At 42.7% G+C, this 12705-nt stretch overlaps 1 protein-coding gene across 2 annotated transcripts in view; it reads left to right on the forward strand.

Annotated features, from left to right (window-relative positions):
* Positions 1-1358: 1358 nt before the first annotated feature.
* Positions 1359-12705, forward strand: part of LYN (LYN proto-oncogene, Src family tyrosine kinase) — an 80999-nt gene continuing 69652 nt past the window's right edge. Inside the window, exon 1 of one of the 2 annotated variants that reach the window (XM_073679314.1) lies at positions 1359-1625. The gene's annotated coding sequence lies outside the window, so the exon portion shown is untranslated. The remainder of the gene's footprint in view (positions 1626-12705) is intronic. The other variant, XM_073679313.1, reaches the window with a different exon arrangement.

The raw sequence follows: 12705 nt of genomic DNA on the forward strand, positions 1-12705 counted from the left end.
ATCAGTTTATCCGAGTCACCAGCCTCAGAAATCGCAGATTAACAGCAGCTCAGATTAGAGACCAGGTCAATGCCACACAGAGTTCTAGCAGCAGACACATCTCTTTAACAACTGTTAAGAGAAGACTTTGTGCAGCAGGCCTTCATGGTAAAATAGCTGCTAGGAAACCACTGCTAAGGACAGGCAACAAGCAGAAGAGACTTGTTTGGGCTAAAGAACACAAGGAATGGACATTAGACCAGTGGAAATCTGTGCTTTGGTCTGATGAGTCCAAATTTGAGATCTTTGGTTCCAACCACCGTGTCTTTGTGCGACGCAGAAAAGGTGAATGGATGGACTCTACATGCCTGGTTCCCACCGTGAAGCATGGAGGAGGAGGTGTGATGGTGTGGGGGTGCTTTGCTGGTGACACTGTTGGGGATTTATTCAAAATTGAAGGCATACTGAACCAGCATGGTTACCACAGCATCTTGCAGCGGCATGCTATTCCATCCGGTTTGCGTTTAGTTGGACCATCATTTATTTTTCAACAGGACAATGACCCCAAACACACCTCCAGGCTGTGTAAGGGCTATTTGACCAAGAAGGAGAGTGATGGGGTGCTACGCCAGATGACCTGGCCTCCACAGTCACCAGACCTGAACCCAATCGAGATGGTTTGGGGTGAGCTGGACCGCAGAGTGAAGGCAAAACGGCCAACAAGTGCTAAGCATCTCTGGGAACTCCTTCAAGATTGTTGGAAGACCATTTCCGGTGACTACCTCTTGAGGTTCATCAAGAGAATGCCAAGAGTGTGCAAAGCAGTCATCAAAGCAAAAGGTGGCTACTTTGAAGAACCTAGAATATAAGACATATTTTCAGTTGTTTCACACTTTTTTGTTAAGTATATAATTCCACATGTGTTAATTCATAGTTTTGATGCCTTCAGTGTGAATGTACAATTTTCATAGTCATGAAAATACAGACAAATCTTTAAATGAGAAGGTGTGTCCAAACTTTTGGTCTGTACTGTATATAAATCACATACTTGTGGTCAGGTGCCCCCGCGCCGGAGAATCCTCACATATCTACATAAAAACTATGCTGTGTGCACATAACAAATGCTAGAAAACCACTCAAAATACCCAACGGTGCTCAACAACCTCAAACAAGTGCTCAGGTAATGACCAAACTGAAGTAAAAAATTGCTTCAGGATAAAACCACCAACAGTTCCTGAAGTGTCTCCTGGGAAAAACATAAGAAAGCAGTGTCACAGGTGATTAGTACCACGTTTATGGAACAGACTCTGGACACTTCTGAGTTGTGCTGGCAGCAGAGACATTGGCATAAACATGCGACATTGCAGCCTGCCAGCAGAGATACAAACCCTGCCAGCGCTGCTGGTAACCCTGGGCCGTCACCATGCTTTCCCTGGGGTCGGGGAACTTTCCTTTCCCTTTTGCCCGTCACCGTTATGCAAATTCCGCCCGAGACTTCACACCAGGAAGTAAAGAGAAAAACCTCCCGAGTAACTGAGCGAAGTTCCTCATAGTGAGCGGCTGCAGGGCGCAGCGTCCACGGGTCCGGAGGAGCTGAGCAGTCACCTGGCGGAGAAGGAGCTCTGCTCCCCGGGGAGGACACGTAGGTGAGTGTGGCCCCCTCAGCCCTGAGGGTAAGGCTGCTGTAATCAGTCAGCTATGGCTCCATTACTGGGTGGGAGTGATAAGCCACAGCTGAAATTAGAGGAGTACTACTACCCCCATCTGCTGCCTCTGCCCCATTCTGTACCCATGTACTACTGCCACTCAGCGCTGTGCATTATAAAGTGTTGTGCACTGATATGTTTTATTATATTTGGGGCATTGTATCTTGTAAGTCACAATATTTGATATTTGTGTGATATTTGACTACTTTCTGCGCTGCCCTTGTTGCTTCCATACCAGATCACCGGCATGTTGTACGTGGTGTGCGGCCCCCGGTGCTGTGGATCTGTGGGACCGCCGTGAGCCTTATAGGAAACGTGCCATCAGGGCTTGTAGACGCCATCATTGGAGGTTTATGGTACTTTTATAGTTGACACAATATAATCTACATTAAAGGGGTTTTCAAAAGAGTAGACGCCAAATGCTGACCGGCATTCACTCTCCCCCCAATCCTTGCCCTCCTCTGGTCTAAGTATTTTGGCCGCAGCAGTGATGTCATGTTGACAGCACAAATCACCGCTGCAGCCAATCGCTTAGCTCAGCAGCTTGTTCTGTCTACATTGTCAGAGCCAGTGATTGGCTGCAGCGGTGATGTGCTTTGTTAAGGTAACATGGTGTCATTTCAGCCAAAACAGTGAGACCGGAGCAGAGGTCTGGAAGACACTGGGCTCGGGAGGGAGAATAACATTTTGGCTTTGTTATTTTACATGTCTGGCAGAGTTTGTGGTCCATTTTGCTGAAAGTGGACAATCCCTTTAAGAGTTGAGTAACTTTGTAAATGTATTACTTGTTTTATACTGCTTTGAGTTGTAGACGGTCACATATCCACAGGCTTCAGAGCTGCAGTCTCCCAGCGTTCATTGGTCTGCTGCTTGCATGCTGAAAATGAGGTGTGAAATCACCGACACTACAGTAATCTAATGAAAACGTGAAGGGTTATTCCCATTTTTAGAAGTTACAATCTATCCATAAATTAGGTGGTGACTCACTGATGGGTGGAGGCTGGAAGCTGAGACCCGACCAGTCCCGAGGCCGAGCCCCGGGATATGTGCACCACACTTCACCCATTCTCTATGGCGCTGCCGGAGATATGCGAGTACAGTGCTCGACTTTTTCCAGCAGCAACATAGAAAATGAATTGAGTGGTGGCGGGTCAGTGGGGGTCTCTGTGATCCTACCCCCACCAATCTTGTTACCGCCTAGCCTATGAATGGGATGGGAATAAGGCTGCTTTCACATTACATTTTCTCCAAATTCGGTGGTCCCGTCGGGCTTGCATCTGAATCCCCCTCCCCTGCAAAAGCGGGATTTGGATGTATACGCAGATGGAGCCATAGACTATAATAGTGTAGGTAGAGCGAACCTGCGCTCTGTCGTGCATCATTTTCGGGCTTATACGCCTACTGTAGGCGGACACTCAGACGTAGTAGACTGCGCCTTGCTCTCCGCCTCCAGTAGGCGTATACACCCAAAAATGACGCACGACAGGGCGCAGGTTCGCTCTGCCTGCACTATTATAGTCTATGGTTCTGTCAGCGTGTACGTCCGAATCCCATATTGCGGACTGTTTTAACGTAAGCCCCGATGGGACCAACAAACGGGTGCCAAGATATGGCAATAATAAGGGATCATAATAACATGGCAATGATAAGGGGTCGTTGTTGCCTGGCTGTAATAATGGTTAGTGTGTAATTATATAGAGAGGATTATATCGAAGTGCATATGTAAATATCTCATAATGTGAATGGTTATTATTAATGCACGACTTTCTGTGAAAAGGAGAAGTAGAGAATCTTTGCTGGAGCAGTTTGTGCAATACCATGACATCTAGATACTGCTGCTGATGTTCTTTGGGGGAAAAAAAAAACCTTAAAGAGACAGTCACCTGTTTCCTTTTTTATTAAGAGCTTCTAAAACCTGACACCTATTATGTTGTTGATAATAATTAATTTAGTACATTTCAATCACTGTGTAGTTATGTGTGGATGGCTGAGTCATGATATCATTGCTGTTGATGGCGTCCTATCCATATCCCTTTTAGAGTAGGAATAATTTCCTCTGGAGTTGTATGTGCTGTCGCATAGGTAAATTGATTATCGTGGTGTTTTAATGGTTTAGATCTATTAATAAAAAATTCCCTTTTTGGCGCACACTATATTCTCCATTTTTGTTGCACTAGTCATTAAAATTTGATGTACAATTACTGTTACATTGAAGACTTGTATTTACAGGTTGACTTAATGTAGAGGTAGTGTAAATGTATGTATAATCTCATGCAGGGGCTTATATGTATATAGTATATGGTGTAGTGGTGGGGCGTGTATTCTGCAATAGAAATAGCACCACTGCTTCCCATGTAATGAAGCTTTTGTCTGGAGCTCTCCCTTCACCTGTCCTGCCACTTTCTTATCAGGACTGTAAAGATATGAATGGTTGACTGGTTACTACTCAACGCCTTGGCTTTAGGAGACAGCTGCTCATAGAAATGAAACTATTTTCTGCTGAACCCATGAAACTGTTAAAAAAAACAAAAGCCCCCTGGACTCCAGTAGGATCAGGCCTGGGGGGGGGGGAAGCCTGAAACTATGCATGATCAAATATGGCAGCATCAACTATATGAAGAACATTAATATTTCTCAATATTTTGTTTAGCGGATAATACAAATATAAATAATACATAAAACATCCACAGCAGATTACTTCCTAACAAACATTACCTGAAAATAAAAATCCTTTATGTGAGCAACCTTTTTGACTTTGTTTTATGTTAGCCTAGTGTCTACTTAAAAGGAACCTGGCAGAAACTTTTAAGACAAAATCCTTAATCTGATTGTGTAGCCCCTTTAAAAGATAAGTAAGCCAGGCGATCCTTTTATGACTGCAAAGAATTGCTCCAGCAGCTGAGAAATGGCATTGACAGGTCTGGTACACACCATTCACCTGTCAATCAGCCAAGGTCGGGTGGTGCTAGGTAGGAAATCCAGCTTCGCAGCCGCTAGCTGGAAGTGCATCCTCACGCCCCAGAGCTCCTCCAGGCTCAACTTGAAAATGCCAGTTTTCCTTTGCTTGTGGGTCATAAAAGGATCAACTGGCTTTTATTTTAAAGGCTTACCCATTCATATAAATGCGTTTCTGACAGGTTTCCTGTGTACCAAGTTTAGAAGTTATCCCCTATCGGATTGGGGATAACTTTCCAATTGCAGGATGATTGATCAATTCCAAGAACTGGAGCTTTGAAGAGTCCCATGTGAATAGGGCAGTGGTCGATCATCGCAAATTCCCTCCATTTATTCTTAAAGAAGTACTCCAATGAATATTTTTTTCATTAAATGTGTGTATACGTGTTTAATATACTCCCCTATCTGCGTCTTCTCCGGAATCCAGCGCCGTTCCTCTTCTCTTCTCAGTGACGTCACCGGAGATCAGACTCTTCGGATCACTTTGTGCCCTATGTGTGAGCCGAAGTCTCTTTTACAATGAAAGCCTATGGAGCCTCGTTCTGACGCTCCATAGACTTACATTGTAAAAGCCACTTGCAGAGCGCAGAATGACCCGAAGGATCTGTAGAGCGGTGACGTCACTGAGAAGAAAAGCAGAATGGCGCTGGATTCCGGAGAAGACGGAGGTAGGGGAGTATATACACTGACACTACATTACATGTACATGGGGATCTCGGTAGTGGGGACTCTCAGCAGTTGGACTCCCAGCGAACAAGAAGTTGCCTTCTATCTTATGGAAAGATAACTTCTAAATTTAGTACAACCCTTTTAACTTAAAGTGTAACTGTGGTCTCAGAAGAACTTGCAGCAAAATGTCTGTCTACCTCTAGCTTCTCCCTCCATAGAACTTTAAGAGCACCAACTGCCATCTCCAATCTCAACAATGGGAAAGTCTTTATTCACTGAATACAGATTTTGCCTGTGAACTGAGAATTTTGAGAATGAAAGATCAGTCCAGGATGACAATGAAGTGGATTTCTCTGATGATATATATTACAAAGTTTCTTATTTTCATGTGTACTATTGATTTAGGAGAAAAAAAAACACAATTAAAATGAGTTATTCTTTAAGTTTCAGCCGGCCCAGCAATCAGCGAGGTTCTGCTTCATAAACCCCTGCTATCACTGCTTATCGCCAAAAGAAGCTGCAATTGACCACAGATTTACCTTACAGGGGCAATGTAGTATTACATGCTGCTCAGACAAATAAATTGTCCAACTATGTAATATTAACATGTAAGTAGTGTTGAGCCACCCCCGTAGTGTTCGGGTTCGGTTCGTCGAACACCGGGATGTTCGTGGAACTGTTCGTCGAACACTGTCGAACACTGTTAAAACCAATGGCAGGCAAACAAAAACACATAGAAAACACCTTCAAAGGTGTCCAAAAGCTGACAAACTGCTCAGAAGACGCTCTCTTTAAAAAAGCCGGCCGACAATTTAGAACAGAAAGAATAGAGCTTCACACATAGATTAGATAGATAGAAACATGTCTGTCACATATATAATAAGTACAGTGATAGTGTTGATTACTGTACTTGTCATTTAGTGTTAAAATAAAGGATTTATTACAAAAAAAAAATTGGCCTGGGGTTCCCCTTAATTTTAGTCTCTAGCGGAGGTTAAGCAGACGGCTGGGGCAGATGTTTGAAGCCTGGGAAGGGGGTAATACCCACGGAGCTTCCCAGGCTACTAATAACAGCCCCCAGCTGAATACCTAGCCTTTACTAGCTATTAAAATGGGGGACCCCAAAAAAAATGACGTGAGGTCCCCCCTATTTTAATAGCTAGAAAAGGCTAGGCAGACAGCTGGGGGCTGATATTAATAGCCCAGGAAGGGTGCCATGAATATTGGCCCCCTCCCAGGCTAGAAACACCAGCCGTCAGCCGCCCCAGAAATGGCGCATCCATTGGATGCGCCAATTCTGGCACTTAGACTCGCTCTTCCCACTGCCCTGTAGCGGTGGCAGTGGGGTAATAGGGCTGGGGTTGATGTCAGCTTATAATGCCAGCTGACATCAAGCCCAGCTTAGTAATGGAGAGGCGTCTATAAGACACCCCCATTACTAACCCCATAGTCAAAGTTAAAAAAAAAACACAAACACCCAGAATAAAGTCCTTTAATTGAAATAAACACACAATTCTTTATTGTTCTAAATGAAACCATACTTATCGTCACGCACATTCCAGCTGAAGCCAACGATCTCCTGCAATAAAAATAAAATAATAAACCAACCTCATCCTTAACTTTCCATGGTTCCTAAGACTGCTCCAGCTCTGCTACATTCACATGACAGGCTGGATCGCAGCCGAAACCTGCCATGCCGCAGACACTGAGAAGCGCAGGCATGCTTGCGCTCCTCAGTGTCTGGCTGTGACGGCATCCAGATGAGCCGAGTTCATGTCCTATGACCTCTGCTCACCTCATGCACGTCACTGACAGCGTGGGAAAATTCTCCTGCGCTCACGGCAAGCGCAGGAGAATTCTCCCACGCTGTCAGTGACGTGCATGAGGTGAGCTGAGTTCATTGGACATGAACTCGGCTCATCTAGATGCCGTCACAGCCAGACACTGAGGAGCGCAAGCATGCCTGCGCTTCTCAGTGTCTGCGGCATGGCAAGCTGGATGGCAGCTTTCGGCTGCGATCCAGCCTGTCATGTGACTGTAGCAGAGCTGGAGCCGTCCTGGGAACCATGGAAAGGTAAGGATGAGGTTGGTTTATTATTTTAATTTTATTGCTGAAGACATTGGCTTCAGCTGGAATGGGCGTGATGGTAAGTATGGTTTAATTTAGAACATTAAAGAATTGTGTGTTTATTTCAATTAAAGGACTTTATTCTGGGTGTTTGTGTTTTTTTTAACTTTGACTATGGGGTTAGTAATGGGGGTGTCTTATAGATGCCTCTCCATTACTAACCTGGGCTTGATGTCGGATGGCATTATAAGCTGACATCAACCCCAGCCCTATTACCCCACTGCCACCACTACAGGGCAGTGGGAAGAGCGAGGCTAAGTGCCAGAATTGGCGCATCCAATGGATGCGCCATTTCTGGGGCGGCTGACGGCTGGTGTTTCTAGCCTGGGAGGGGGCCAATATTTATGGCACCCTTCCTGGGCTATTAATATCAGCCCCCAGCTGTCTGCCTAGCCTTTGCTAGCTATTAAAATAGGGGGGACCTCACGTCATTTTTTTTTTTTTGGGTCCCCCATTTTAATAGCTAGTAAAGGCTAGGTATTCAGCTGGGGGCTGATATTAGTAGCCTGGGAAGCTCCGTGGGTATTACCCCCTTCCCAGGCTTCAAACATCTGCCCCAGCCGTCTGCTTAACCTCCGCTACAAACTAAAATTATGGGGAACCCCACGCCAATTTTTTTTTTTTTTTTTAATAAATCCTTTATTTTGACACTAAATGACAAGTACAATAATCAACACTATCACTGTACTTATTATATATGTGACTGACATGTTTCTATCTATCTAATCTATGTGTGATGCTCTATTCTTTCTGTTCTAAATTGTCGGGTAGCGGTGTATGCCGCTGCTGAATTGCCGGCGTTTCACTGTGAGCACTGTTCCCATCGATTTGGGCAACCACTGTAATGCCACAACCACCATGGCTGTGGTATTACAGTGAGTGGCAGACAATCCCTGCATGATGTGAAAAAATCCAGTTACGCTTTTGGTGCACAAACAGTTATCGAACATAACCTTGAACAGCCGAATTTTTTGCAAATCGTTCGCGTTCGTCGAATGACTCGAACACCGCCCAAAACAGCTCGAATTTGAGATTGGCGAACAGTTCTAGTCGAACATCGCTCATCTCTACATGTAAGTGATGGGTCCTTCATAGCAACTTTCCTTACGAGAACATCTATAAGCCTTTTTTATGTTCTCCAGTTCTTTTAAATCAATGGCCTATCCTTAGGACAAACCATCAACGTTTGACCTGACTCGTTATCCTTTAGGTCACATCTTTGGAGGTTCCATTGTTTTAAATTCTGGTTCTGAATTTTACAGAGATGTCACAGGTTGGAGAATGTCACCATGGAGGTTGTCAGTTGCTTTGTTTGATGGGGCGATGGTGCTTCCCTTCGTTGTTTACTAGTCATGGCTATTTTCTTTTAGGGCTCATGGAGACATCAGTGAATTTTCTTGTACACAAAATGGAAAAAAAACGATTTGGTCAATGTTTTTACGATGTTTCATTACCTTTTTACGCATGAGAAGCTAAAAAAACCTCTTATCAAACAAGCATGAAAATTGGACATGCACTAGGTTGCAACTAGTATGTTGACCTAGTGTGGGGTTTTCTTTAGACTCAAAGACCTGCATTGGCGGGTTTGACCCATGTTTCCAATCAAAATTGGACATATCTATGTGTTTTTGTGCGGACCACTGAGTCAACAAAAAAATTAACTTGTGAACAGCGCCATAGATTATAATTGAAATACTGTACGTGAAAAACTGATATCTGAATGAGCCGTTAGTTGAAGCTCTGCCTGATATTAGAAGAACAGAGCAGCCTCGTCCTATTCAAGATACTATGATTGAGTTATAATATCAGACATGGCTGTTTATGAAAAGTAAGGTGCTCACCACAGCCCCTTCAAAACAGTTTTTTAAGAACTTGGCAATCCCTAAAGGGTTTCTACTAATATAGGAAGTTATTACCTATCCATATCCTTGTGACTGGCACCGCTCCTTTTGATTTTAGCCCAGTGTTCCCTGGAAGTCTCTTGACATTAACAAAGTCTCATGACTCCTGCATCCATTTAGCAGGTGATGATCAGCTGCCATCTTCAAATTTCCATCCTAGCGGAAGAAACACGTCTTTTCTGCTCAGGCCAAATCGGACCGACTGCCGCTAATCAGTGGCCGCTTATTATCTGCAACAGTCACGTGAAGTTGTTTATATCAGTAGCCATGGAGGTGGGGGGAGGCACAGGGCTGAAAATGGAGAAATTGATCTGGATGTTTAAGATATCTTCTGATGAGACATGATGTTTTTCACAGAGGGAAATAGAGGTAAAATTTGTTTTTAGGGAAAAAAAAAAAATCCACCAATGAGATGGTGAGTTTAAAACGTCACATTTAAGAAATTGATTTAAAATACCAGGTAGTGGTAAAGGCAAAACCACAAAGAATATGGTTTGCCTTTACTACTACTGTATATAGTATTTTATTCAGTTTAATAAATGTGAAGTTTTATACTCCCTATCTCACCGCTGGAGAACTCCTTTTCCAATGTTTAGCTTGTTGCAGCCCTGACCTGGGCGGCTCCGAGCGATGGCTCCTTGCCGCGGCTCCGAGCGATGGCTCCTTGCCGCGGCTCCGAGCGATGGCTCCTTGCCGCGGCTCCGAGCGATGGCTCCTTGCCGCGGCTCCGAGCGATGGCTCCTTGCCGCGGCTCCGAGCGATGGCTCTTTGCCGCGGCTCCGAGCGATGGCTCTTTGCCGCGGCTCCGAGCGATGGCTCCTTGCCGCGGCTCCGAGCGATGGCTCCTTGCCGCGGCTCCAGAAGTGTTAAATGATGGTGAGCTGACTCTCCTTCTATAATTGTCCCATGTTTGCCATATCCATTAGATATTTGATCTTACCCACTTCTCTGCTGGACTATCAGATACAAATAGTTATCAAGCAACTCCTAATTCATGAATAAAGTTTACTTTGTAGATTTTCCCAGCTTATAAAGCTAATTAAACAATTGGCTCATCACTTTATCATCCCTGTCTATAGGTTGTACTTCCTACATTTTGGGCTACAATTTCCCAAATTCACCAGACCATGTGCCAGTTATTGCTGCCGGAACTATGTAGTATCCTCAGGGTTCTCCAACTCTGATGAAAGTTATCTTTTACTGAAAACAGCAGATGTGTGAAGATGTCAAGTGTTTGCTCACAGCTGATCTGATATCAGTAGCCAACCCTAGGGATAGGCAATTAATATCTTAAGCCGGAACAATAGAATCCTTGTGCCATGTCTGTTCATAACATTGAGTGTTTGGTACAACTTTCTTTCATCTTACAAACTGAAGAAAAATGGGGTCACAAATTTATCATATAAAAATAACAACTTTATTATATCGATAACCGTATCAAGGTCCCAAAAGGAGGATAGGAAATACAAGCCGCATATCAACATGATCAAGGGCTGTCTCGTGGAGACGAGCGTATAAATCGGATGTGTGCCATGTGATTTTTAATCAGATAACACACTGACCCTTCTTATCCAGGTCTGTTCAGTTGAACGATTTTTCACTACTTTCTTATGCATCTTGGAGGAGACTCAACCATTCAAGTTTATAGGTGCATTAAAAAACCCCAAAAAACAACAGATCCCACACGGAACATCTAAGTGGAATCTGATATACGGCTGCATTACTATTGTAAATCCAGAAAACTGTATGTGATCATGTGCATTTTTTAATGTAGTTGTATGAAAATGGATCACACACTGATGTCACATGGAAATAAAAAACAGACCTATGAATGACACATGGCTGACAATTAGAAAAAAATGTGTGTTTGTGGAGAGCAGGTATAAAGTGCAAGTGCAGTTCTAGGGAAAATACCCCAATACAGCTCCTGTCAAGTACAATTCAAAGGTGCTGGTACATAACCACAATACATGTGAAGTTCAGTAAAAGCAAGTATAAATCTTACCCATCGTACCCACAACAAAAGTGCAGCATATGTAAGCCACTGCCCTGACGTGCGTTTCATATGCCTGCTTTTCTTAAGGGTTTCTTTTTCATCTTGCCATCAGCAACCTTGTAATATACTGCAGCCCTTCCACCCCCTAATATTCCCTATTTACTTTAGTCCACAATGAGGTTTTGTATTAGATGTTAAGTAATTTTCTGTATCAGACATAGGTCTATGTCTTGTATTCATGGCTGTTCCATGTTAGTAGGCTCACAATATCAGTAATTCTTGAATTTTACTCTTGAGGGTTTTATATATATATATATATATATATATATATATATATATATATATATATATATATATATATATATATATATATATATATATATATATATATATATATATTATAATATTTTTTTTTTGTTTGTTTTATAGAGTTTTTGTATGTATTTTTATGTAGTCAGATTTTATATATAATTTTTTTTTTTGCTTTTTACTATCTGTTTTATGCATGCTAGTTCATATGAGGAAATTTCCAATATTTTTCTATTGAAATTATTTTCAAATTTGCTTAATTTTAGATGCATAATGACGAAAAAAAAATTGTTGTGAATATAGTCTTAAAGGGTTTCTTGCCTAAAGTATTGTCCAGGACTTTGACAAACCTGAGCCCAGCGTTGCTCCTGGTTAAATCAGAAGACCTGAGAGGGGATGAGACTCCACCCTGAGACATCTATACTTGTTATAGTTATACAAGCCATCATCCAAAACGTGCAGCCTATGGGATTTATTGATGTCTCAGATTTCAGTCACCATAAGGGCATTTATTTCCTTTGCTCCTGAGCTGATTGTGCTGTTGTATTGCATACAAATAGCACATTTTCATATGCAAATACTTATATTTTACAACAACTCTGTGACTTTTTAATGAGTTTTGCAGTCAAATTTTATGAAAATTACTTTATACCCCTGGATACATGCAGATGGGCTTGGACCCTTCAAGGTCTGCAGTAAAGGCCTCGTCCCATAAAATTAATTTCTTACTAGGTCTATAACCAAGGCTAAGACCAGGCAGAACATGTTCACTGACAGTGGATAGGCCACAGCATAAAACTACACAATAAAAACATACACTGCTCAAAAAAATAAAGGGAACACTCAAATACCACATCCTAGATCTGAATGAATGAAATATTCTCATTGAATACTTTGTTCTGTACAAAGCTGAATGTGCTGACAACAAAATCACACAAAAATCATCAATGGAAATCAAATTTATTAACCAATTGAGGCCTGGATTTGAAGTCACCCCAAAAATTAAAGTGGAAAAACACACTACAGGCTGATCCAACTTTGATGGAATGTCCTTAAAACAAG

Source organism: Phyllobates terribilis, unplaced genomic scaffold, assembly GCF_046119375.1.
Source record: "Phyllobates terribilis strain yellow unplaced genomic scaffold, ASM4611937v1 Scaffold_4__5_contigs__length_816908805, whole genome shotgun sequence".
Lineage (NCBI taxonomy): Eukaryota > Metazoa > Chordata > Amphibia > Anura > Dendrobatidae > Phyllobates > Phyllobates terribilis.